At 39.8% G+C, this 24,851-nt stretch overlaps 2 long non-coding RNA genes across 2 annotated transcripts in view; one reads left to right on the plus strand and one right to left on the minus strand.

Annotated features, from left to right (window-relative positions):
• Positions 1-5,300: 5,300 nt before the first annotated feature.
• On the minus strand, positions 5,301-16,116 carry LOC121394674. The gene is made up of 2 exons (XR_005961919.1): positions 16,060-16,116; positions 5,301-7,711 (listed from the first exon to the last, which is right to left on the minus strand). It is a non-coding gene; the product is annotated as an uncharacterized LOC121394674 (long non-coding RNA).
• Positions 16,117-17,072: 956 nt separating this feature from the next.
• Positions 17,073-24,851, plus strand: part of LOC108719084 — a 40,107-nt gene continuing 32,328 nt past the window's right edge. The window contains exons 1-2 of the long non-coding RNA XR_005961920.1: positions 17,073-17,131; positions 21,646-21,702. This is a non-coding gene — a long non-coding RNA (uncharacterized LOC108719084). The remainder of the gene's footprint in view (positions 17,132-21,645; positions 21,703-24,851) is intronic.

A 24,851-nucleotide genomic window follows, 5' to 3' on the forward strand; every position in this document is an offset into this window, starting at 1 on the left:
TTTATGCAAATGAACTGACGTGCCTCCAAAAATACAGGTTTATTCCCACCAACCCATGTATGGGTTGGCATAAGTGGGTGCAAATTTTGCCCCCGTCGAAGTTCCGCATTTCTGGAGGTAATAAGTGCAATCAAACTTAACAAAATTATGAGTGAGTAAATACTGAAGTGCTCTCAGAATGAAATCTACAACCGTTTCATCACAATTGCTATAAGTATCTAAATTATATTTTATGGCTTCTAAACCTTTGTTATGGGGAATGCACGTATACAAACTCGCTACATCAATCGTAGCCCAACTTAAAGAGGAACTATCCCAAACGAAACCATCCAAAGTTTGTAAGACATGCTTGGTATCCCTTAAATATTACAGACATTCAAAGCGGAAAAAAGAGTCATCACACATGAAACAACTATATCCCAAGAAATACAACACTCGAACCCAAGGTCAAAGATTAGAATTCGATGGAGAAGGGGAAACAAGAAACGGACATCCAGAATATGCAGAGAAGAGTCAGAAGAAATTCACAAAGAATCGGTATTGAATCTATCCAAGAAACTTTTAACAAAACACCATTATGCACTTTTGGCCAAGGGTCTATCGTTTTCTCCTGCAAAGAACTTTAATGTGTTTGAAACTCTGATTGATTTTAATAAATTCATTCGTAAAATTGTTCTGAAAAAGTATTTTAAATCAGAAGCTGATATAGCAAGAGATCTAGAATATGTTTCTCAACAGGATGTTGATCAGGGATTGAGTGGGATTTTGGACGGTGAAGTCCCTGCACTAGCATCTGAGACACAGGTCCAAAATTCTAAAATTTCTGCACCAGGAGTCCCTTTTGATTTTCAGGATGAAAGAACCGTTTACACTTTAAGATCGTTAATGATGGAAACAGATGAGGGTTGTCAGAAAGTTATTGGTATAAACACCACTGATTTGAATAATCTTAAGGGAGGATCTGATTTTTATCCTGTACAGTTTAGAGGCACATGTGTGGATGTTTTCCAAGATTTAGTGGAACAGGAACTAATAAAGTTAGGGAATTCGGTAAAAAGAACAACTTCAAACCTAACTGAAAGTGAACAAAGAATGTTGTCTGAATTAAGATCTGATTCAAATATAGTAATACGGGAAGCCGATAAAGGTGGGAAGGTTGTTGTGTTGGATACAGTGGAATACATGAAAGAGGCGGAGAGACAATTACATGATGTGGATGCCTATCAAGTTTTGAGGGGTAATCCACACGAGAAATTTAGAGAGGAATTGTTACAGCTAGTGGAGTCAGGCTTTATGAATGGCGTATACAACTATTGTGTGAAGTTATATTTGGTCCCTGAAAATCCGAACATTCCTATTTTTCATCATCTGCCTAAGATACATAAAAATAAAATTCCTCCAGAGGGTAGACCTATAGTGTCATGTGTAGGATCTTTGAATGAAAATCTGTCAGAGTTAGTGGATATGCTACTTCAACCATTGGTTAAACGCCTAGATTCATATTTAAGGGATACCAAGCATGTCTTACAAACTTTGGATGGTTTCGTTTGGGATAGTTCCTCTTTAAGTTGGGCTACGATTGAGTTTGTATACGTGCATTCCCCATAACAAAGGTTTAGAAGCCATAAAATATCATTTAGATACTTATAGCAATTATGATGAAATGGTGGTAGATTTCATTCTGAGAGCACTTCAGTATTTAATCACTCATAATTTTTTTTAAGTTTGATTGCACTTATTACCTCCAGAAATGCGGAACTTCGACGGGGGCAAAATTTGCACCCACTTATGCCAACCTATACATGGGTTGGTGGGAAGAAACCCGTATTTTTGGAGGCACGTCAGTTCATTTGAATAAAGTTAAACTATACAAAAGATATGTGGATGATTTATTATTCATTTGGGACGGGACAGAGTTAGGCTTTAATAATTTTGTTGATGAATTGAACATTAATGATTGTAAACTAAAATTCACTAGTGAGTTTGGAGGAATGAAAACCAGCTTTTTGGATTTAGAATTATCATATAAAGGAAATAAGATAATGAGTACTGTTTTTAGGAAAGCCTCAGCAGGTAACACCATTTTGAGAGCAGATTCTTGTCACCCACCCCATGTCTTTAAGGCTATACCATTTGGCCAGTTTCAACGGCTTCGCCGAAACTGTAGTACGGATGATGAATATATAAAAAAAGGCTTTTGACCTTAGGGATAGGTTATTAGCTCGAAATTATCCATTGGATTCACTTGAGTTAGCTTTAAAAAAAGTTTTGGAACTAGATAGAAACATTCTTTTAAGTAACAAAATTCGGGATGGTCAAGACAGGGTTAATGATATGCCGATGTTTATCACCACCTATAGTAAACAATATCCTACAATAAAGAAAATAGTAAAGAAACATTTACCAATTCTATATGGTGATGTGGACTTACAAGCGATCCTGGGAAATGGTTGTAAGTTTGTTACTCGTCGTGCTCCTACTTTAGGAAATCTGTTGGCACCGAGCATTGTGCAAAGGAAAAGAGATAGAACTTGGTTGGATGTTAAGGGGACTTATAAATGTGGAGCCAGTAGATGTGTCACCTGTGAAAGGATTATGGTTTCTACGGATTTTGTGAGCAATAGTTTAGGGAAGTCCTTTAAAATAAAGAATTATATCAATTGTAATAGTAAAGGGGTTGTTTATCTGTTAAACTGTACCAAATGTAGGATTCAATATGTTGGCTGCACATCAAGGAAACTAAAGGATAGAATGAGAGAGCACATCAACCAGATTGCGTCTAATAGCAAATCGACGGTAGTTTCTAGACATTTTTCAGAGTGCAATGGCAGTGATGTTACAAAACTTACTATACAGGGCATAGAGAAAGTCGAGCCTGCAAATAGAGGAGGAAGTTTGATGGACAAGCTCCTCCATAGAGAAGCTTTTTGGATATTTTCATTGGCAACGCGACAACCAGCGGGTTTAAAATCTAGATTTGATATTTCCTGCTGTGTCTGATTCATAATACTTGGATATTAGTTGAACAGATTGATCTATATGGGTGTTTATCTCCTACTTTCCCCCTTCCCCCCTCCCCCTTTTTCATTTTTCATTTGTCCCTGCAGTTATATGCGGTGTTTGGATGAGTAATGATATTTACCGTACTTATGTATATATATATATATATATATATTTATAATCTAGCAGGTAATGTGTATAACGTCTACCTTTATTAAATTAAATTATATTCTATTTACTTTGCCTATGCACTTTTTCATCATATCTAGTGTATATAATTTTGTTTTCAATCCTTTATGAAAGTTTTAGCATTAACTTTTAACATTATGTTTCCATTTGAGAAGAGAATGTAGCCATTTTTAGTACATAAAAATCCTAATTTGTTGTTTGAGGATATTCAAATGGCTACACATTTCTGAGAGTTTGATACTCTGATATGTTACTATGTTACTACGTTTCAAATGGATGTACGCTAAAGAGTTAAAAAAGTCTAGGGAGCATTAGATATAGTGTCATCCAATATGTAATTTCCGGTTTAGTAACTTAAAAAGCCGTTATGTTACTTTGTTCATTATGCCTATGACTACGTATCGGTGTGATACGAAACGCGTCAGGATTTTTGTTTTAACTGACTGAAATAATCAGCGGGATTGTATACATGTGCAGGACCCGGAGTTTCCGTACACCCGGGTCACTAAAGTTTAGGGGTGAGCTCAAATGAGTTGAAATCTTTCTCACCTTTAACAAATTACAAAACGTACATTTAAAGAATATATTTTTTCTTTCCGTGGTCAATGACTTACAATAGGATTATTTGAGCCGTAATTTTTCTATTTTTGTATGAATTCGAACTGTGACCAACTCGAGCTTCAATGGTCAACTTAATGCTGTGGTGGAGTTTAACAATTAAACAAATACAATCAATTTTAAAAAAACGTTACTTAATGCATACATGTTATAGTGTAGGGGAACTGATGCAAGGCAATAGAATTGTTCAATTTAAAACATTGTAATAGATATAGAGTTATGATAGAAATAGCAATTTATAAAACTTAAAGGGATCCTGTCATCGGAAAACATGTTTTTTTCCGAAACGCATCAGTTAATAGTGCTACTCCAACAGAACTCTGCACTGAAATCCATTTCTCAAAAGAGCAACCAGATTTTTTTATATTCAATTTTGAAATCTGACATGGGGCTAGACATTTTGTCAATTTCCCAGCTGCCCCTGGTCATGTGACTTGTGCCTGCACTTTAGGAGAGAAATGCTTTCTGGCAGGCTGCTGTTTTTCTTTCTCAATGTAACTGAATGTGTCTCAGTGGGACATGGGTTTTTACTATTGAGTGCTGTTCTTAGATCTACCAGGCAGCTGTTATCTTGTGTTAGGGAGCTGTTATCTGGTTACCTTCCCATTGTTCTTTTGTTTGGCTGCTGGGGGGGAAAAGGGAGGGGGGTGATAGCACTCCAACTTGCAGTACAGCAGTAAAGAGTGATTGAAGTTTATCAGAGCACAAGTCACATGACTTGGGGCAGCTGGGAAATTGACAATATGTCTAGCCCCATATCAGATTTCAAAACTGAATATAAAAAAATATGTTTGCTCTTTTGAGAAACGGATTTCAGTGCAGAATTCTGCTGGAGTAGCACTATTAACTGATTCAGCGGCGATTCTGACTAAGGAGCCGCCTGAGGCGGCTCCTGCAATGCCGCCCCCCCTCACCAACTTACGCGTTGGGAGGGGAGGCAGAAACACTTTTGCAGAGAGCGCAATTGCGCTCTCTCGCAATAGTACAGCCGAATTTCCGGTTGAAAAACCGGAAATTCAGCTCTTAAAGGTGCAGGAGCGGCTTTTTGCCGCCCCTGGAATCCGCCCCTGGAATCCTTTCAAGCGCTGCCGCCTGAGGCGAGCGGCTCAGCTCGCCTCATTGGCGGCGCTCCCCTGAACTGATTAATTTTGAAAAACATTTTTTTCCCATGACAGTATCCCATTGTGTCCATTAGTTTAATAGCTTTTCAATGACAATGTATTTTACCCAAATGACAAAGGGTTGTAACATATTGATGGCATAATTTTGCAAAAAATAAATTCTTCCTTATAATGGAATTTGACTAGGTCTAAGCTAGAGTTAAATAGTCTCAGCAATATTTTAAAAATTCTCAAGGAATCAGGCAAATTGAGCAAAACAATAACCAAAATTGCAAAAACAGCTAAAACTGTGTTGAAGCTGTGTCAGAAAGACATTTTTCTGTTGTAGATAACATTTTATGAATAGACAAAGATTGAAATATGGCCCAAATCTGCAAGTTTTAACCAGTTTTACTATTTCCATGTTTTTGAACGTCTAAGAATAACACAAAAAACAGACATTTTTCATGTGTTTAATATACGTGCTAAAAATGTTACGTTATATGCAATAAACACACAAACAATTTTCCCAGACAAAATTAAGAAACTCTAAAGTTGCTTTAGCAATATGTACTTAGCAATATGGTTTAGGAAGTGTTAAATAATTCCAGCCACTGTGCTAAACACAGAGCTAGACAGCTGCGCAAACATGTCAGACTGCAACTGCCCCATTCAATAAAAGAAACATGAACACTTTATTGTGTTGCTTTTGACTGGGGCTTGTCATACTTTTAAGATATGAATGAGTGCAAAGCAAATGCAAATAGTTGTTTCATCTGCCCTTGTAAAGTTGCTGTCATGAAAATAAAGAGACAAAAAAACAAAAATGTATTTGTGTATCCAATGTAATATTTTCTGTCAAAAGAGATGTAAAGATACCCTGTTGCCTATCTTTAGCCATCTGGCACTGTTTTCATTCTGACAGCTGACAGATGTACCTAAAAAGCTAAACTCAAGTCAGGCCCAAAGTGCACCAAGTAACATTACCTCAACCTCTTCACTACCACTGTAAGTTTACGTTAGGACTGGAATCACTGGGAAATGCCAGGATAGAGGACTGCTGTGTGGGGGTTTTTTTTTTTTTTTTTTTAAATCTGGGTCTTCATGCTCTCATGTAGGCAATGCCATATCTGGATACATATATATGGATACTGAGGGTGTTTACAAAGATAAATTGGGCTAATCACTAGGTACCCAAACTTTTAATTTCATGGTTCCCAATATTTCCGGCTAAAGTATATACTTGTCAGGGGCCTTGCAGCTCCAGTATCAGAGAAGTCCGGACCAAGGAGGAAGCACTAGGCCAAAATCCAATATGCGGCAGCCAAGGGGTTAAACAGGAGACAAAGTCAGGAAACAGGCAGAAGTTCACAAGGCAGGTGGCAAGGATTGTAGTCAGGGTCAAGCAAGATCAAAAGTCCAAAAACAGGCAGTAGAATAACACCCAGGAACACCAGTAATAGGAATCTACAATTGGGCATTGAACTGGTGTCCTGGGCATCTTTTTATTTAGAATTTTTCATGACGTTACGCGTTTACGCGCCAATGTCATGACGCCAACACCACAACCCACATGGCACCTAAGGGCGCCGACATCTTGGATGATGTGCCGGTAAGTATAGGAGCGACGCGGAGCGCTCCGAGCACTCCTTACAGTACCCCCTCCCCCAGGGGGGGTCCAGTAATGTTACTGGACCCTTGGTTTCTGGGGAAATTGTCTGTAGAAGTCTCGCACCAACCGAAGGGCATGAACATCTGTATGTTTCTTCCAAGAGCATTCTTCAGGACCAAAACCCTTCCATTTAATGAGGAATTGTAACAATCTTCTCTACTTTATATGCCTGTTGATTGTCCATGAGGGAGACTGGTCCGTAGAGAAATGATTTGCGATATCTGGTTTCACCACGGAAACATGGAACACATTGGGAATTCGCATCTCAGGGGGAAGTTGCAGTCTGACAGCCATAGGATTAATGATTTTCAGGATTTGAAAAGGACCAACAAATCCTGGGCCCCACGTGGGCGAAGAAATCCTGAGATTAATGTTTCTGGTAGACAGCCACACTTTGTCCCCTACCTTATATTGGGGAGAGGATTTCCGTCTATGGTCAGCATAATTTTAATGGACCAAAGAACTTTTTTCCAGATTGGCTTTGGTAGCAGACCAAATGGTAGACATATGAGCCACATGGTCGTCTCCAGCAAGAGGAAATCGTGGGGAAAGGCTTGAGGATGCTGTCCGTACACAGTCAGGCAGGGAGACTTCCCCGTGGAGGTGTGACATGTATTATTATGAGCGAATTCTGCCTAATGGAGAAGGCCAATCATCAGACAGAGGTAGAAGTGATTTCTCTAAAAAGGGAGTGTTGGAGTTTCAATGAGAAGTGTGATAGGGGAGAAGTGTTGCAAATGTAGGCATGTCTGTTCTTTTTGTTGGAGCAACCACCCAGTAGTGTTTGGTGAAAAAGGAGTCAGGGTTTAAGCGTATTTCCTGTCATGGCAGTGGTGGCAAAGGCACCATTTCCAATTAACATTGGCAAATTAACCCCGTGGTTAGACGTGTATCCAGATAGAACTAAGTCTGAATGTATTAAAAATATTTTGTTGAAGGTTTTAAAATTTCATTGCAGCATTTAGTAAGTTGGGGTAGAATTAAAAGGAATTTGAAATCAGCTTATGAGTATCCTAAGGTATTGAAAGAAAAATTGGATGAAGAAATATTACTGTGCAGAATGGTGGGCCCATTCATAGAGCCTCCAATTGAAGGTCTGGTAATCTCCACATTTCCACATTGGGTGTGGTACCTAAAAAAGAAGCAGGTAAATTTAGATTGATTCAGCACTTATCATACAACAAAGGAAATTCGTTAACAATGGAATTGACAGTGCACAGTGCACGGTACAATACCAATCTTTTGATCAGGCCCGTGAGCTAGTAAAAGGGAATGGTTTAAGAGCTGAAATAACCAAGTTAGAAATAGAGCAGCAAAAAAGATTCCCTATTTCCCCTAGGTCTCTCCTGATAATAGTTGCCTAGTGCTGGTTGGAGGGGTCGGCACCTCTCCCAACAATATCTGCACAAAAATTTGCCAAACACCACAGGCTAGTATAGAGGGGATCTCCCCTGCACGTTTATTTTGTCAAGTGATGTCACGTTTCGGGGGCGTGCCTGATGAAGGGGCACGCCCCCAAAACGTTACATCACTTGACGAAATAAACGTGCAGGGGAGATCTCCTCTATACTAGCCTGCGGTGTTTGGCAAAATTTTTGTGCAAGTTAGAAATAAAGCCAGCTTTTTGCTTACTGCCACTGCATCCAGACAGTTTACATTTACTGGTTGTTACTTTCAGGGGAGCTACTTTATTGACAAGTGCTTACCCATGGGTTGTTCAATATCTTGTGAATTTTTCGAAAGCTTTAGCACTTTCTTGCATTGGTTTCTGGAAGTAAGGTCAGGGCATAGCAGCATAGCCCAATATTTAACTGATTTCCTATTAGTGAGCCACAAAGGATAAACAGTCTGTGGGGAGTTGCTATCAAACCTAGAACTTTTGTTAAATGAATTTGGTGTTCCGGTGGCAGTTGAAACAACAGTAAAATTGACACAGATATAGGAGTATGCAGACTGCCACTTGAGAAGGTTATATAGGCTAGGATGTTAGGGAGGGATTTGGTGGCCAAGGACAAGGTCACACTAAAGGATTTAAAAGCACTACTGGGCACTCTTAATTTTGCATGTAGGGTCATACTTATGGGGTGGATAATTAACAGGAGATTGGAAGGTTGGTTAAGGGAAGCAAAGCAAACACATTATAAGATAAGATTAACAAAAGCAGCTAGAGCAGAGTTGTCATCAGACTCACCCCTGGTTATAGGGCTGCTAAGGTTTTTAGTGTTAATTTGCATGAGATATTATATCTCGTTCAAAGCCCAACATGTCCCAGATGTGGAGAGCAACATAACATATGTCTTGTCTAGGGAGAGAAGGGAGCTTTCTTTAAGCTTGTGCCTAATGTTTCAAACAATAGCTCATGCATGCCCTGATAATTTATGGCAGCTGTTAAATCCCTCTTAGAAGAACTGTACAAAAGGTCTGTTTAAAAAAAAAAACTCTTTCCACCTACAAAAGGACGTGGAAAAGATGGCAGCTATTCTGCAAGGGCAGTAAGAGGAATGGTGACATAAAAGATTTGTTGTCATTTTGACAGGTACTTTACGAGGAGGGTAAATCAAAAGCGGGAGCTAGTGCTACATTAGCAGCTATTTTACATTTCTTCATAACAGAGGGTAAACCAGATTTAACGCACAATCCAGTATTTAAAAATTGAATAAGAGGATGGGATAGAGTTTGAGGGCCCCAAAGTGGATAAAAGAGAACCAATAGTGAAAGACAGGTTACAGTTGATATTAGGGGCATTAAAAAAGGTATGCTTGACCATTTTGAATGTCTACTGTTTAGGGTTGGGGCAGACGGGCAGATTTGGGGAGAACTGCCTTCCATCTGCCTTCCACCTGCTTGAATGAAGAATCGCCTACGCTAATGCACTCGCGGCGCTTCGATTTCCGAAGTTCCCCGAATTTTCCTCGTGAGGCAACTTAGGGCGACTGGGGAAATAGAAAGAAAAAAAAAAAAAAAGAGGAAAGGGGTTATGGTACAAACATGTGTTGATAAAGGAAGGGAAACTGGGGAAGTATGATGCCCTGTTAGGTTAGTAAGGGAATATATGGTGGTGTGTCCATCAGGAGGGCAGCTATTGTTATTGCATGAAGATGGAACCCATCTTTCAGCCTCTCAGTTTAGGTAGATGCTTAAGAAGGTGGTGATAGATAATGGGGGAATTGAGAGAGGTTTGGATCACATTCTTTCAGAATAGGTGAGGCAACTGAGGCAGCATTGGGCGGGGAAAGTAGCGAAAGGATAAAATCACTGGGAAGAGGGAAGTCAAAGCTATATGGGAGATACATAAGGCCCATATCTGATGCAGGAGAGTCTGTATTTATCGCAGGAGGTGCAACAAATTGCAATGTTTTGATATTAGGGCATTCATTTATTGATGAAGCATGCAGAGGCTGCAGGATGGGTTTGCCGAAGGAACACATAAAAGATCTCTTGGCGGGGTAAGAGAGGTATGAGATGGGAACAGGAGAGAGGTATGTTCTTTGAGGCATCATGCCAGAATTCCATACTGTCATGATTCAGGCCTATAATAGTTAATAAAACAGGCCAAGGTATCATGAGAAATATTTCTGCCAGCATCTAAATCAGACACATAACAGGCCTCTTTTCACTATGGTCAGAGGGGTCAGAGCTGTAATGCCCTCCTCCATGCCCTGGCTGATAAGAGCCATTCCATGGGGAGGGGGAAGCCCAAGTTCCCAGCAAGACCCTCAAAGGTGAAGTGAAGGTTACATATAATGTACCTCTTGTACCAACAGTATAAAAAACTGGTGATGGGTTCAAGGCAATTTCAGCTTTCAAACGAGTCCAAATATGACTAGGTTTGGTACTCTGTGTATATGTGTGAATATCTGGGCAGGGGCAGGTCACACAGTATTGATGTTTAGTATCTATGGAATCCATGATTAATAACCAATATCCATTAATAACCAATGGATATAATATCATCTCTCTCTCCTATGTTCCAATAAGGAGTTATGGTCATTGTATTCTTGGTCCAGTTCCTACTCACAGGAGGTAATAAAAACTCAATCTGTGTCCTGCTAGGCCCCTTGCATTCCTGAGGGAGGGGGGAGTGTGCAGTTACCTGATGCCCTGAAATCACTAATAAATAGTCAGCTCTTCTGACTAAACTTTGTATTTACTTTGGAGGACCAATTGCGATTGGAAGTTATCCCGTTTGTTTCGCCTTGCCTCCAGGACCAGGAATTCTATATCTTTGGAGTTAAGTATAGGTTTTCCATGTTTTCCCTTTTATTTTACAACTGTTTGTAATTGTATTATTGAATGTAAGTCTCTTTTTGTATATTGCACTGTTACACCTTTTATAATATTAAAGAGAATTTAATAAGATTGTCTTTGGTGCTCTAAACGAACCTAGCCTGAAAGAGTGTAACTGTGAGCCTTAACCCTCTGCATGCTGAAGTACTTGTTGAATCAGTAGGAACTAACTGACTATAGTGAGAGAGTGTTTAATGCATTGGTATATTGTGAATTATTACCTGTTAGAGAGAACGGGAAAATAGTCACATTAGGTTTCTATCGCCTGTGAATGATAGATGGTGGCAGCAAACGAACCTAGCCTGAAAGAGTGTAACTGTGAGCCTTAACCCTCTGCATGCTGAAGTACTTGTTGAATCAGTAGGAACTAACTGACTATAGTGAGAGAGTGTTTAATGCATTGGTATATTGTGAATTATTACCTGTTAGAGAGAACGGGAAAATAGTCACATTAGGTTTCTATCGCCTGTGAATGATAGATGGTGGCAGCAAATGAGTTTTGTGGGTGTTGGTTGGTATTTGGGTGCTTTTGTGTTAGTCTAACCTGTGTGCAAGGTGGGTGAGTGACCCCTGATAGCCACACCTTAAGTCACGTGCTATTGGAAGTACCGTATCCGTGACATATACATTTTCTAATTATACACACGGGGGGGGGGAACAACCTTACATCACATCCTTACGTCACATAAGACCCCAGTCCTTTATGGAGGCCATGAGGACTAACTTAAAATATATGTTAAGGAGTGGGGGCTTGTGGGGGCTGAACTTCGGCATATTTCAGTGGTCCGTTCAACAGGGGGTGGAGTATTGCCTGATGGGTTTTCTGGTATTTGTGGCTGTGCAACCACATTGGGTGTATCATTCCAGAAATGCCAGTTAGAGGAAGTGTCATGTACATGTGAAGGCTCAGAAACAGGTACTAAACTGCTCAAATGCCAAGTAGATCCATCCTGCAACTTGTAGGTGACTGGTCCCAACTGATTGTGAATCTGAATGGGGTCAGATAATATGGTATCAAATTTTGACCTGGTTGAGGGTTTTCTTATTCTCACCCATTGCCCAACCTTAAGGGTAATTGTCTTGGCTTTTCTTCTTGAATCATGGTAAGCTTTTGTTTTGCTCGCAAGTCTCTGGGTTCCGTTACTTTTAGTGCTGTAGAACTATTGTTAAAGCCTTGCTGAATAGAAGGCCTTCATGTAGGTGTACCTTAAGGCCATTCTTTAAAGTTTGATCAAAACGTTTCACACCTCCATTGGCCTGTGGATGGTATCACAGTGTTAAAATATGCCTTATGCCCTGCAATTGAAGGAAATCTTCAAATTCTTTTGACACAATGACATAATGATTTCTAGTAGAAGTCCCCACCGTAAAACCATCCTTCTAAGGTAGTAATGACAACTTTTGAGGTACTGGCCCCTGCTGTAGCTACCTCTGGCCATTTAGAGTATAAATCATAAATACCTCTGGTGTTGTGGTGCTACGGTTATTTCTTCACATATATCCAACTGAATTGTATCCCATGGGGCTTGGGGAAAAGGCTTAACTTGTAGTGGAGCAGCCGTTTTCTTCAAATTTTTCCCACTGAGTAAGCATGATTCACAGTTTCAAATCAAGGTTTCAATTTGATTGTTCATACCAGGCCACCATACTGCTTCTCTGCAAAGCTGTTTTGTTCTTACCACACCCAAAAGTCCTTCATGGGCCATCCTGAGGTCTGCTGGCCTCAGTGCAGTTGGATTTACTGCCCTGTGCCATTGTACTAAACAAACATCTTTCCAGGGTGACAACTCTGTTCTCACTTGGTAGTACCACTGAAGGTGTCCTGGTAAAACAGATGGCCATTCGCCATGTAAGTAGTTTAGTATTTCTTATATTACTGGTTCATTCTGAGACGAGGTCACCAAATCTTGGTGTAACTGTGAAGACTAAGGAATTGGACATCCTCGTGTGCAGTCTTTGTCTCCTCAGACTTGAGGACTATACGTGACAGGTAATCTGCTACTTGATTCAATTTTCCTGGTCTGTAGCGAACTTCAAAGTTGTATTGATATAACCTGTCTGACCATCTGTAAATACGGAGAGGGCGATGGCCAGATCTGATGTAGACAGCAAGGAAGTTAGGGCTTGGAGATCAGTTCTCAGGATAAACTTCCTACCATAAAGGAAATGATGCCACTTTTCACAAATGTAGGTGCCTTTGTTGAAAAATGTGCTAGGGTTGGTGCTGAAGAAATACAATGTCTCAGTGTACAGACTTCTTGGGAACACGCTGGTGTCTACTCACAGTACACATCTTTTTCAAGTAAGGCACGTAATGGTGTTGTGATTTCTGCATAGTCAGCTACGAAACGTAGATAATAGTTTGTGAATCCTAGAAACAAAGTGAGTTCTGCTCTATCTTTTGGCTCAGCTAATTGATGTATGGCCTCAACCTTGGATTGCAAGGGTTGAATTCCCAGTGATGAGAGTCTATGACCCACAAAACTTCAGTTTGTGTGAAAATACATTTTGTTTCATTCAAGGTGAGGTTATAGTCCATCAGCCTGTGAAATACCTGATCAAGGATTGCATTGTGTTCCTCCAGAGACTGTGCATGAATGAGTATGTCATCCAGAAAAACGGTTACCTCAGGGATTCCTGCAAAAACAGTTACCATGATTTTCTGGAAACAACTTGGAGCAGAACACAGCCCAAATGGCATGCGTTTGAAAGGGTAAAGTCCATGATGTAATGAAAGCTCTTAGGTTTCTGGCCTGCCAAGAGAGGGGTATTTGTAAATAGCCTTTACAGAGGTCCAGCTTTGTGAAAAATTTTGACCCATGGCATTGGGAAATGAGGTCTTCTGTAGTGGGCAGAGGGTAACAGTCAGGTATTATTGCTTTGTTTACCTGACGTAGGTCCACACATAGCCGGATTTGCCCATCTTTTTTTTAGCGATTACTAGGTTGGAGACCCATGGGGAAGAGTCAATTGGTTCTATAATATCCTCCTGCAACAGCTTAATCAGCTCTGTTTCTACTGTAGCATGGATCGCTAGAGGGGGCCTGCGCAGAGGCTGCATCACTGGAGATACCTGGGTGTTTAACATTGGATTGTGAGAAAATTTGCATATGCGACCCAGCCCAGTAAAAACCTGGGGATATTTATTTTTCCAGATAGTGTCTACTATGTGTATTTCAGCATTTGTCTGATCAAGAACGTTGCCTATTTGTATGATGTGGGCTTAATACATTTTTGGTGCACTTTTGCAACTTAAACACAGTGTGCTGCTGGTTCCTTTTTGCATATTGTTATGACCCAGCGACAGTCCAGCACCTGACACTACAAAAAGTGTGTCTCCGTGAGGTGAGCGCTCCACATTAACAAGTCAGCTCTGCAACATAGTGATGTATAAGTTCCCCTTCAGCCTGACAGTGCCTGAGAAACTGAACTCTGGACACTAAAGCATTTGGGGCAGGTTTAAAGTAATTCTCCAGAGCCTGTACTGTGGCAGTGTATGAGGAATCTGCTCCCAGAGTTGTGATAATGCGGTATGCTTCAGAGCCCAGGGAGAGAAGTAGCAGGGCCCTTTTCCTCTCAGGGGAGGTCTCATCCAGGCTAAATGCCAGTAAGTAGATAGAAAACTGTTCATACCAGAAATCCCAAGACACTGCAGGCTCTCCTGGGTGTAGGGTTGCCACCTGGATCATATTTTACTGGCCTGACCGGTAAAAATGATGGCTAATCCCAATGTTATTAATAGGGAAAAAAGATAAATATATAGGTAGGCTGGTATGTTTTTCCAGAAGAGGTGGCAACCCTACCTGGGTGCTGCAGAATGCACAGAGGGTTCAGGTGTCCTTATCGCCATTGTTATATAGTATAGTAATGCAGACAGGCTGTTATCAGTTCATAATCTTTATTTCACACTCACAGAGAGACTAGCTTCCCAGTCTCCTCCCTCTATTCCTAAGGCTGCAACATTCTAACATCCTTCAAAGGTAATTAACTTTATAAAACTTAACACAGCTTATGCAAATACACAACACTATATGCAGCTCTTTTCCCATGCCCTGTATTCTGAATACAATTGTGGTTTTTCTCGCATCAGGTCCAGAATGAGATTTAAAAAGGCCCTGACATTTCAGGTACACAGAGGCCCAAACAGTCCCCGACAGGCCCAATAAATAGTGACTGCCTATGGCATCATATAGTGGCCCAAATCTATAGAAGTCTGGGCCTGTCTCACACTTTTCTCTTTCCTTTTAATTTACAGATAGGATTTAATATTCGCACGTTGTACATATTGTACAATATATTGCTTTACAAGCATTACTCGTAATCTCTAGCCAGCATGCAGAGAAAAAGGAGATGTGTCTTGAACTTTATGATTCCTGCCATCAGGGAACAGAGGAGACTGTACACTGAAAATGATAAGGAGTATTCTGATTCTCCTTTTTATCATTTAAACAATTGATATTAACATTTCCATTGCTCCTTTCTTGAATCAGAACTCTGCTTGTGCAGCCTGAATTTTTAATTGTTACATGGGGCTCCCTGCCTTTCACAGTGTCTGGTGCACCTGCATCTACAGAACAATAGTATCTGGCAGCAAATAAAACAGTTGGTCTAACTACTCTGCGTGTTTGCCAAAGGAACACAACCGGTTTCATCAGGAAGCATTTGTCCTTTACATTTCAGTACATATTTCACTACATATATGGGGAATCTCCCAAGGGAGAACATTTTATTTTACCAAACCCTGTGGTATTCTACTGTTTGTCTAAAGGGCATTTACTGTATCTAAGCAATATTGGCTACAATCGCATGCATTTAAAGACTTGTTAAAGACAATAGCACATGGGAGTTTTTGATCTCTAGGCTCAGATTGAATTGTTTGGTCACATGGCAATTAAACAACTGCTCAACCGCAAAATGTGACCGGTTTTGCTGTCTGCTGCTAAATAAATCAATATGGGGGGGTTTGTGGATGCACACCTAAGGCCAATTTCAAAAAGTATAATTTCAAAAAGTATAAAGCCCTGTCTAAGTAATTCAAGTAAATATGCCAGTGCATTTAATTTTGAAACAGGGTTTTTTTGATACAAAGTTATGATCATAATATTGATAAGCCACCATACCACGTCAAGGTAAAACCCCACATGGTGGTCCCTAACTTATTTATCTTTAGTCATAGTAAACAAGGTACATTACCTCTCTGTAGTAGCAATTCTTTGTATAAACATCTCCTGTGCCTTGGTTTCAACTCTGTGCTAGATCCTCCCCCGCCAACTTGCTGAGCGGCTTTTAAGAGGGAGAGACTGCCTTAACCAACGCCCATTTAAGAAAAGTAGAAATCAGGTGTTGTAATTAAAATCAAGGTAGAGTGATATGTGCAGTTGCACAATAGTGTGTATACATGTGTAAGTGAAAAGTGAAAGTATGTATGGTAGTGGTAAGGGAAAATGTATGTGTATTTGGGAGTATATGTGTAAGAAAGCATAGAATAAAAGAATGTAAAGAAGAAATAAATGAGAGACATAATAAGTGTATGTGTACATAGAGTAGTGTCTAATGGGACGTGGCTTATCAATATTATGATCATAACTTTGTAACAAAAAAACCCTGTTTCAAAATTAAATGCACTGGCATATTTACTTGAATTACTTAGACAGGGCTTTATACTTTTTGAAATTATACTTTTTGAAATTGGCCTTAGGTGTGCATCCACAAACCCCCCCATATTGATGTATTTGCCTGAAGCTTTGGCTAAGCTCATGTGGTTATTGCACCCTCATACCCCCCTTTATACTTTTGGTGGTCCCCCTCACTTGTTGTGCCTTGGTTTGTGCAATCGCTCTCTCTTAAAAGCCATAAGTGCTGGCGGCATGGGAGGGTCTAGCCGTGAAAAAAACCAACGTCCCATTAGACACTACTCTATGTACACATACACTTATTATGTCTCTCATTTATTTCTTCTTTACATTCTTTTATTCTATGCTTTCTTACACATATACTCCCAAATACACATACACTTTCCCTTACCACTACCATACATACTTTCACTTTTCACTTACACATGTATACACACTATTGTGCAACTGCACATATCACTCTACCTTGATTTTAATTACAACACCTGATTTCTACTTTTCTAAAATGGGCGTTGGTTAAGGCAGTCTCTCCCTCTTAAAAGCCGCTCAGCAAGTTGGCGGGGGAGGATCTAGCACAGAGTTGAAACCAAGGCACAGGAGATGTTTATACAAAGAATTGCTACTACAGAGAGGTAATGTACCTTGTTTACTATGACTAAAGATAAATAAGTTAGGGACCACCATGTGGGGTTTTACCTTGACGTGGTATGGTGGCTTATCAATATTATGATCATAACTTTGTAACAAAAAAACCCTGTTTCAAAATTAAATGCACTGGCATATTTACTTGAATTACTTAGACAGGGCTTTATACTTTTTGAAATTATACTTTTTGAAATTGGCCTTAGGTGTGCATCCACAAACCCCCCCATATTGATGTATTTGCCTGAAGCTTTGGCTAAGCTCATGTGGTTATTGCACCCTCATACCCCCCCTTTATTCTTTTGGTGGTCCCCCTCACTTGTTGTGCCTTGGTTTGTGCAATCGCTCTCTATTTATTTCTTCTTTACATTCTTTTATTCTATGCTTTCTTACACATATACTCCCAAATACACATACACTTTCCCTTACCACTACCATACATACTTTCACTTTTCACTTACACATGTATACACACTATTGTGCAACTGCACATATCACTCTACCTTGATTTTAATTACAACACCTGATTTCTACTTTTCTAAAATGGGCGTTGGTTAAGGCAGTCTCTCCCTCTTAAAAGCCGCTCAGCAAGTTGGCGGGGGAGGATCTAGCACAGAGTTGAAACCAAGGCACAGGAGATGTTTATACAAAGAATTGCTACTACAGAGAGGTAATGTACCTTGTTTACTATGACTAAAGATAAATAAGTTAGGGACCACCATGTGGGGTTTTACCTTGACGTGGTATGGTGGCTTATCAATATTATGATCATAACTTTGTAACAAAAAAACCCTGTTTCAAAATTAAATGCACTGGCATATTTACTTGAATTACTTAGACAGGGCTTTATACTTTTTGAAATTATACTTTTTGAAATTGGCCTTAGGTGTGCATCCACAAACCCCCCCATATTGATGTATTTGCCTGAAGCTTTGGCTAAGCTCATGTGGTTATTGCACCCTCATACCCCCCTTTATACTTTTGGTGGTCCCCCTCACTTGTTGTGCCTTGGTTTGTGCAATCGCTCTCTCTTAAAAGCCATAAGTGCTGGCGGCATGGGAGGGTCTAGCCGTGAAAAAACCAACGTCCCATTAGACACTACTCTATGTACACATACACTTATTATGTCTCTCATTTATTTCTTCTTTACATTCTTTTATTCTATGCTTTCTTACACATATACTCCCAAATACACATACACTTTCCCTTACCACTACCATACATACTTTCACTTTTCACTTACACATGTATACACACTATTGTGCAACTGCACATATCACTCTACCTTGATTTTAATTACAACACCTGATTTCTACTTTTCTAAAATGGGCGTTGGTTAAGGCAGTCTCTCCCTCTTAAAAGCCGCTCAGCAAGTTGGCGGGGGAGGATCTAGCACAGAGTTGAAACCAAGGCACAGGAGATGTTTATACAAAGAATTGCTACTACAGAGAGGTAATGTACCTTGTTTACTATGACTAAAGATAAATAAGTTAGGGACCACCATGTGGGGTTTTACCTTGACGTGGTATGGTGGCTTATCAATATTATGATCATAACTTTGTAACAAAAAAACCCTGTTTCAAAATTAAATGCACTGGCATATTTACTTGAATTACTTAGACAGGGCTTTATACTTTTTGAAATTGGCCTTAGGTGTGCATCCACAAACCCCCCCATATTGATGTATTTGCCTGAAGCTTTGGCTAAGCTCATGTGGTTATTGCACCCTCATACCCCCCCTTTATACTTTTGGTGGTCCCCCTCACTTGTTGTGCCTTGGTTTGTGCAATCGCTCTCTCTTAAAAGCCATAAGTGCTGGCGGCATGGGAGGGTCTAGCCGTGAAAAAACCAACGTCCCATTAGACACTACTCTATGTACACATACACTTATTATGTCTCTCATTTATTTCTTCTTTACATTCTTTTATTCTATGCTTTCTTACACATATACTCCCAAATACACATACACTTTCCCTTACCACTACCATACATACTTTCACTTTTCACTTACACATGTATACACACTATTGTGCAACTGCACATATCACTCTACCTTGATTTTAATTACAACACCTGATTTCTACTTTTCTAAAATGGGCGTTGGTTAAGGCAGTCTCTCCCTCTTAAAAGCCGCTCAGCAAGTTGGCGGGGGAGGATCTAGCACAGAGTTGAAACCAAGGCACAGGAGATGTTTATACAAAGAATTGCTACTACAGAGAGGTAATGTACCTTGTTTACTATGACTAAAGATAAATAAGTTAGGGACCACCATGTGGGGTTTTACCTTGACGTGGTATGGTGGCTTATCAATATTATGATCATAACTTTGTAACAAAAAAACCCTGTTTCAAAATTAAATGCACTGGCATATTTACTTGAATTACTTAGACAGGGCTTTATACTTTTTGAAATTATACTTTTTGAAATTGGCCTTAGGTGTGCATCCACAAACCCCCCCATATTGATGTATTTGCCTGAAGCTTTGGCTAAGCTCATGTGGTTATTGCACCCTCATACCCCCCCTTTATACTTTTGGTGGTCCCCCTCACTTGTTGTGCCTTGGTTTGTGCAATCGCTCTCTCTTAAAAGCCATAAGTGCTGGCGGCATGGGAGGGTCTAGCCGTGAAAAAACCAACGTCCCATTAGACACTACTCTATGTACACATACACTTATTATGTCTCTCATTTATTTCTTCTTTACATTCTTTTATTCTATGCTTTCTTACACATATACTCCCAAATACACATACACTTTCCCTTACCACTACCATACATACTTTCACTTTTCACTTACACATGTATACACACTATTGTGCAACTGCACATATCACTCTACCTTGATTTTAATTACAACACCTGATTTCTACTTTTCTAAAATGGGCGTTGGTTAAGGCAGTCTCTCCCTCTTAAAAGCCGCTCAGCAAGTTGGCGGGGGAGGATCTAGCACAGAGTTGAAACCAAGGCACAGGAGATGTTTATACAAAGAATTGCTACTACAGAGAGGTAATGTACCTTGTTTACTATGACTAAAGATAAATAAGTTAGGGACCACCATGTGGGGTTTTACCTTGACGTGGTATGGTGGCTTATCAATATTATGATCATAACTTTGTAACAAAAAAACCCTGTTTCAAAATTAAATGCACTGGCATATTTACTTGAATTACTTAGACAGGGCTTTATACTTTTTGAAATTATACTTTTTGAAATTGGCCTTAGGTGTGCATCCACAAACCCCCCCATATTGCTGCTAAATAAAGACTAGCCAATTTGCATATGAACAGGGGTTTTGATCATGTTTATAAAAATGTTTCCTTTTCAGACACACATAGGGGCAAATTCACTAAGATGCGAAGTTGCGCCAGGAGCAACTTCGTCGCACTTTGCCAGGCGTAGTTTCGCCAGCGTTTCGCAAATTTATTAAAATCCGAAGTTGCGCTCAGGGGTAGCGTAAGGTTGCGAAGTTGCGCTAGCGTTGATTCGCTATGTAAAGCGAAGTTACGCTAGCGAAGGCTAATTTGCATACGGCGCGAAATTCAAATTTCAATTGAGGAATACGTATCAGCACTACAAATGCCTAGAAAACCTTCAAATCAGCAAATAAAAATTTTATTTTGCCCTACACATGTGCCCACTGTCTAGGTAAATTGCCATGAGTCAGGAAATGTAGGGGGGAAGGAGGGGAGCCCCAAAAATTTTTTCGATCTTTTTCAACCTATCACCCATCATGTAGAAAACACGCCAGCGTTTTTTGGGACTTAGAAAAATTTTGACTTTTTTTGAAACAATCCCTATCTACTTTATTGCACTTCGCCAGGTCTGAGGTGGCGAAGGAAGTCTAGCGTAAAAGGTAGCGTTCAGTACACTGCGCAAGTTAGTGAATTTGCGTAGTTACATCGCTAGCGAAAATTCGCCTGGCGTAAGGGTGCGAAGTAACACTAGCGAAACTACGCCAGCGTTCGTTAGTAAATTTGCGCAGTAACGAAAATGCCAAACGCTAGCGAATTAACGCTAGCGTTCGGCGATTCGGCGCTTAGTGAATTTGCCCCATTGTATTTTACCCAATGTGGGAAAGAATTTTCCTGCTGAATTGGGCATGGGAATAACAATGCTGAAGTGCAGTATACTTTATAAATATGTACAGGGGAGTTCCTCTAAAGCTGACCCCAAAAACACACAAACAGTTTATTGTAGGAAATCTCACATTTAATTACAATATCTACATGTGGATGACAGATTAAAGAATGGTACTAGACTATTGACCTGCTTAAAAGTAATCAGCACAGCCTTCACTGATGAAGGTACCCTGTCTGTCCTCATATCTCACCTGTTAATGCCTCTGATGTTGTTTTGTGGAGTTTTGACAGCCATTGCCTGTCAGCCTACCTGGGTTATCCTGTTCTACAGTACTGTTCCAGTACCTAATCTACTGCCTTGTCTAACCTGCCTGTGTATAATAACATTTATATTCTGTTTTCGTATACTTTTTTTGTTTGTATTCTAGTTCTTACTTCCTCCTTGGATGCACTACAACCTTTGGGGCAATAGTTTCTAACAAGAGGTAATACTTCCAATTCCTATGGTTTATTGATGTGCCATTTTATACTGATATTTGGAAGGCTGTGCTGATCTGACACACAGATATTATATTGCCAGTCTTTGTATATCTGGCGCCTGGGGTGCAGACTTCATAAATACTTTAGTGTCATCCATTTGTAAATCATAAATATAATATTTTGTTGTACAAAAGAAATTATGTACAATGTACAAAAAATTAGAATGGTTGCCGAGACAGTTTCAACTACAGGAAATCTGGAAAAATCATCCATGACGACTAGAAAGTAGGAATGGTCTGGCAGGGAGCAGAAGTCAACACTAACTGCAGCCCAAGGTCAATCAGGTAGGGGTGTCATTTGCAAGGGTGCACGCTTGTAGTTAGGTGTTGTTTTGGTGTGATATTAGCTCAAGAGAATGACTGATCTAGAATACTGTCATTTAGCTCAATCATTTTAGCTTGATTCTCTGCAGCATCATTAATGCGGGCAGTCTCTAGTAATTTAGATAAAGTCATAGTGGGGTCTCTGAGTGCCTGTCCTCTCAGTTTAGTTGATGTGCACCCCTGTATAAGCTGCATGCGAATTTCCTTGTCCACATCTGCAAAGATGTAACAGCAAGATGTCTTAATCTCACATGATACTCATCCGTGCTTTCATTTGGTGACTGTTTTGACTGTCTAAACTTGAAAGTCTCAAAAACTGGATTTTTATGCGGAGAAAAGTAGTTTGTTAGGGCTGTTTTGCATAAATCATAGTCACTGTCACCTCCTGTGCCAGGCAGAGTTATAAAGATATCATATACCTGCTCCCCTGCATAATGTAATAGCATTGCTTTCTTTCTGGTATTGTCAGTAATGTTCATGGCTTGGAGAAATATTTCAAAGCACTTTAGCCACTTATTCCAGAGTGTCCCTAGGTTTGCTTGAGACTGGTGCACATCAAAACAGGGAAATTTAGGCAGGCTGGTCATGCTGTGTGCTGGAATGCTGATAGTTCTGTGGATTGTGAGTTGTTTTACTGTGATACCTGCAGATGATATGAATCCTCGTCGCCAGTTGTGATATCCCAGTGCTGTGTGTTGTGGAACTGGAAGAATGCACACAAAGATGCCAGACTGCAGGGTAGAAGTCAGCTTTATCCCTGGCTGCTCTCTCCACCCTGTTTGCTCCTCCTCCTTCACTTCCCCTTCCTGTGTCCATAACCTTTCTCATTACTCCACCCACTGCTAAGCTGCTAATGCATATTAAACTGAACATTTAACATCACAGGAATGGATGGAACAATATTACAATGGGCTTTTGCTAGATTGGGTAACTAAGATATTCAACCATATATACTCAACAAGTGGTGTTGCTTTCTACTTTTATGATAGGAGTGGCTTGGGAAAGGCAGTGAATGGAACAGAAGAAGAGAGTTTACAGAATTAACAGTAATATCCCCCTTTGTATGTACTTTGTGTTATTTTAGGTAACCCACTAATCTAACCTAACCCTAAAGCTGGCCACAGACGCAAAGATCTGATCGTACAAATCGATGATTTGATCGGACAGGTTAAAACATTTGTCAGCCGCCGATAATATCTCTGCATGTATTGCTGATTTTCAGAGGGAGACTGTCACTAGCTTTGGTCGGCCATAACTTTCGTACCATTGCTGTCAGGGGCAGAATATTGGCTGATGTACTTTATTTGATCGAAATGGTTAGTGGCAGGTCGGGAGATGGGAAAGTCCGATCATACGATGATTCCTACGATCGGATCTTTGCGTCTATGGCCATCTTAAAAGACTGCTCTGGTGAATTCTAGATGGTATATGCGGCACAAGAAATATACTGGAGATAGGAGTTTAAGGCAGCCCCTGTGGAACATGGACAAAGGTCCTTTCCAGATTGGGGAATAAATAAGACATGAACAATATTTGAAGGCAGTTTATATCTCCCACTAATGAGGGTAGCATAATGCCTTTGAGAGCTTTGTAATGAAAAGTTGAATGATTAACAGGAAACCAAACAATTTAAAAGAATAGGATTGCCTTTGGAATAGGCATTATAACAATTTGGTAGCTGAGTGGCTATTTTTTTTTATATGGGGTGGGATCCGTTATATGGAAACATGTTATTTGGATAGTTCCACATTATGAGAAGGCCATCTCCCATCGACTCTATTTTAATCAAATAATTCTAATTCCCTTTGTCCTTAGGGACACAAGGAAATTGAGTAATTTGTCCCAAGGTCACAAGAAATTTCTATGATGGATTTGATAGGGTCTCAAGCAATAATAATAATAAACAAATACATTTTAGCAAACATAATATTTACCCCTAAATGGAGGTATGGGTGATATATGAAAAATTAAGGATCAAAAAACAAAAGTCCAAATATGAAATCATTTGTTGGTTCACAAATTATAGAAGTCACATTAACGTCATAATAATATCTGCTGATATTCTTTCATAAAACAATGTAGTAGACCTTGAGGAAAATGGAACCAGAAAAAACAGAAAACAAATTAAACATGACAAAACTACAATTTTATTTATAAATAACTTAAAAACCACTGGAATTTTTAAATTATGTATATTTTAATGTTTCTTAGAATTATAGGTTCTTTTTTATGCAAAAAACTTTATGGGTGAGGTTCCCCTTTAAACTATTTAACATGATGCCAACAACTGTTACACCTCTGGGTGTTGTCATTTAAGGATAGGACTCCATGAATGATTTTGTCGCGACAAAAATTAGGTAAGAGATAGAATTGTTGCATGGTTTCACAGCGTCGATCCAACTGTTGGATTCAGACGCTACACGCTGTGTCTGCATCTGACAGTTGCGTCGGATCAACACTGCGACAATTCTATCTCTATATCTCTAACCTAATTTTTGTAGCATGCGTTTTGTCGCAGTGCATTGGATTGCAACAAAATCGTTGTGCTCACCACACAAATATATTGATAATGGGTTGAGTGCAGAGGAATCTTGTATTTGTCTATATGTATTTTGTGGTCACACCCTCATTGCACCCCCGCCTAATGATTTTAAAAACTAGTGGTGAGCACAACTTTCCCTTGTTTGTTATAGTTCTACAAGAGCAGTGACCAGCTCCATGTTGTAGCTCCCACCCCCTCCAACTATAGTCAGGTGATCCCACTGGTGTCT

This window comes from Xenopus laevis, chromosome 6L (assembly GCF_017654675.1).
Source record: "Xenopus laevis strain J_2021 chromosome 6L, Xenopus_laevis_v10.1, whole genome shotgun sequence".
NCBI classification, from domain to species: Eukaryota; Metazoa; Chordata; class Amphibia; order Anura; family Pipidae; genus Xenopus; species Xenopus laevis.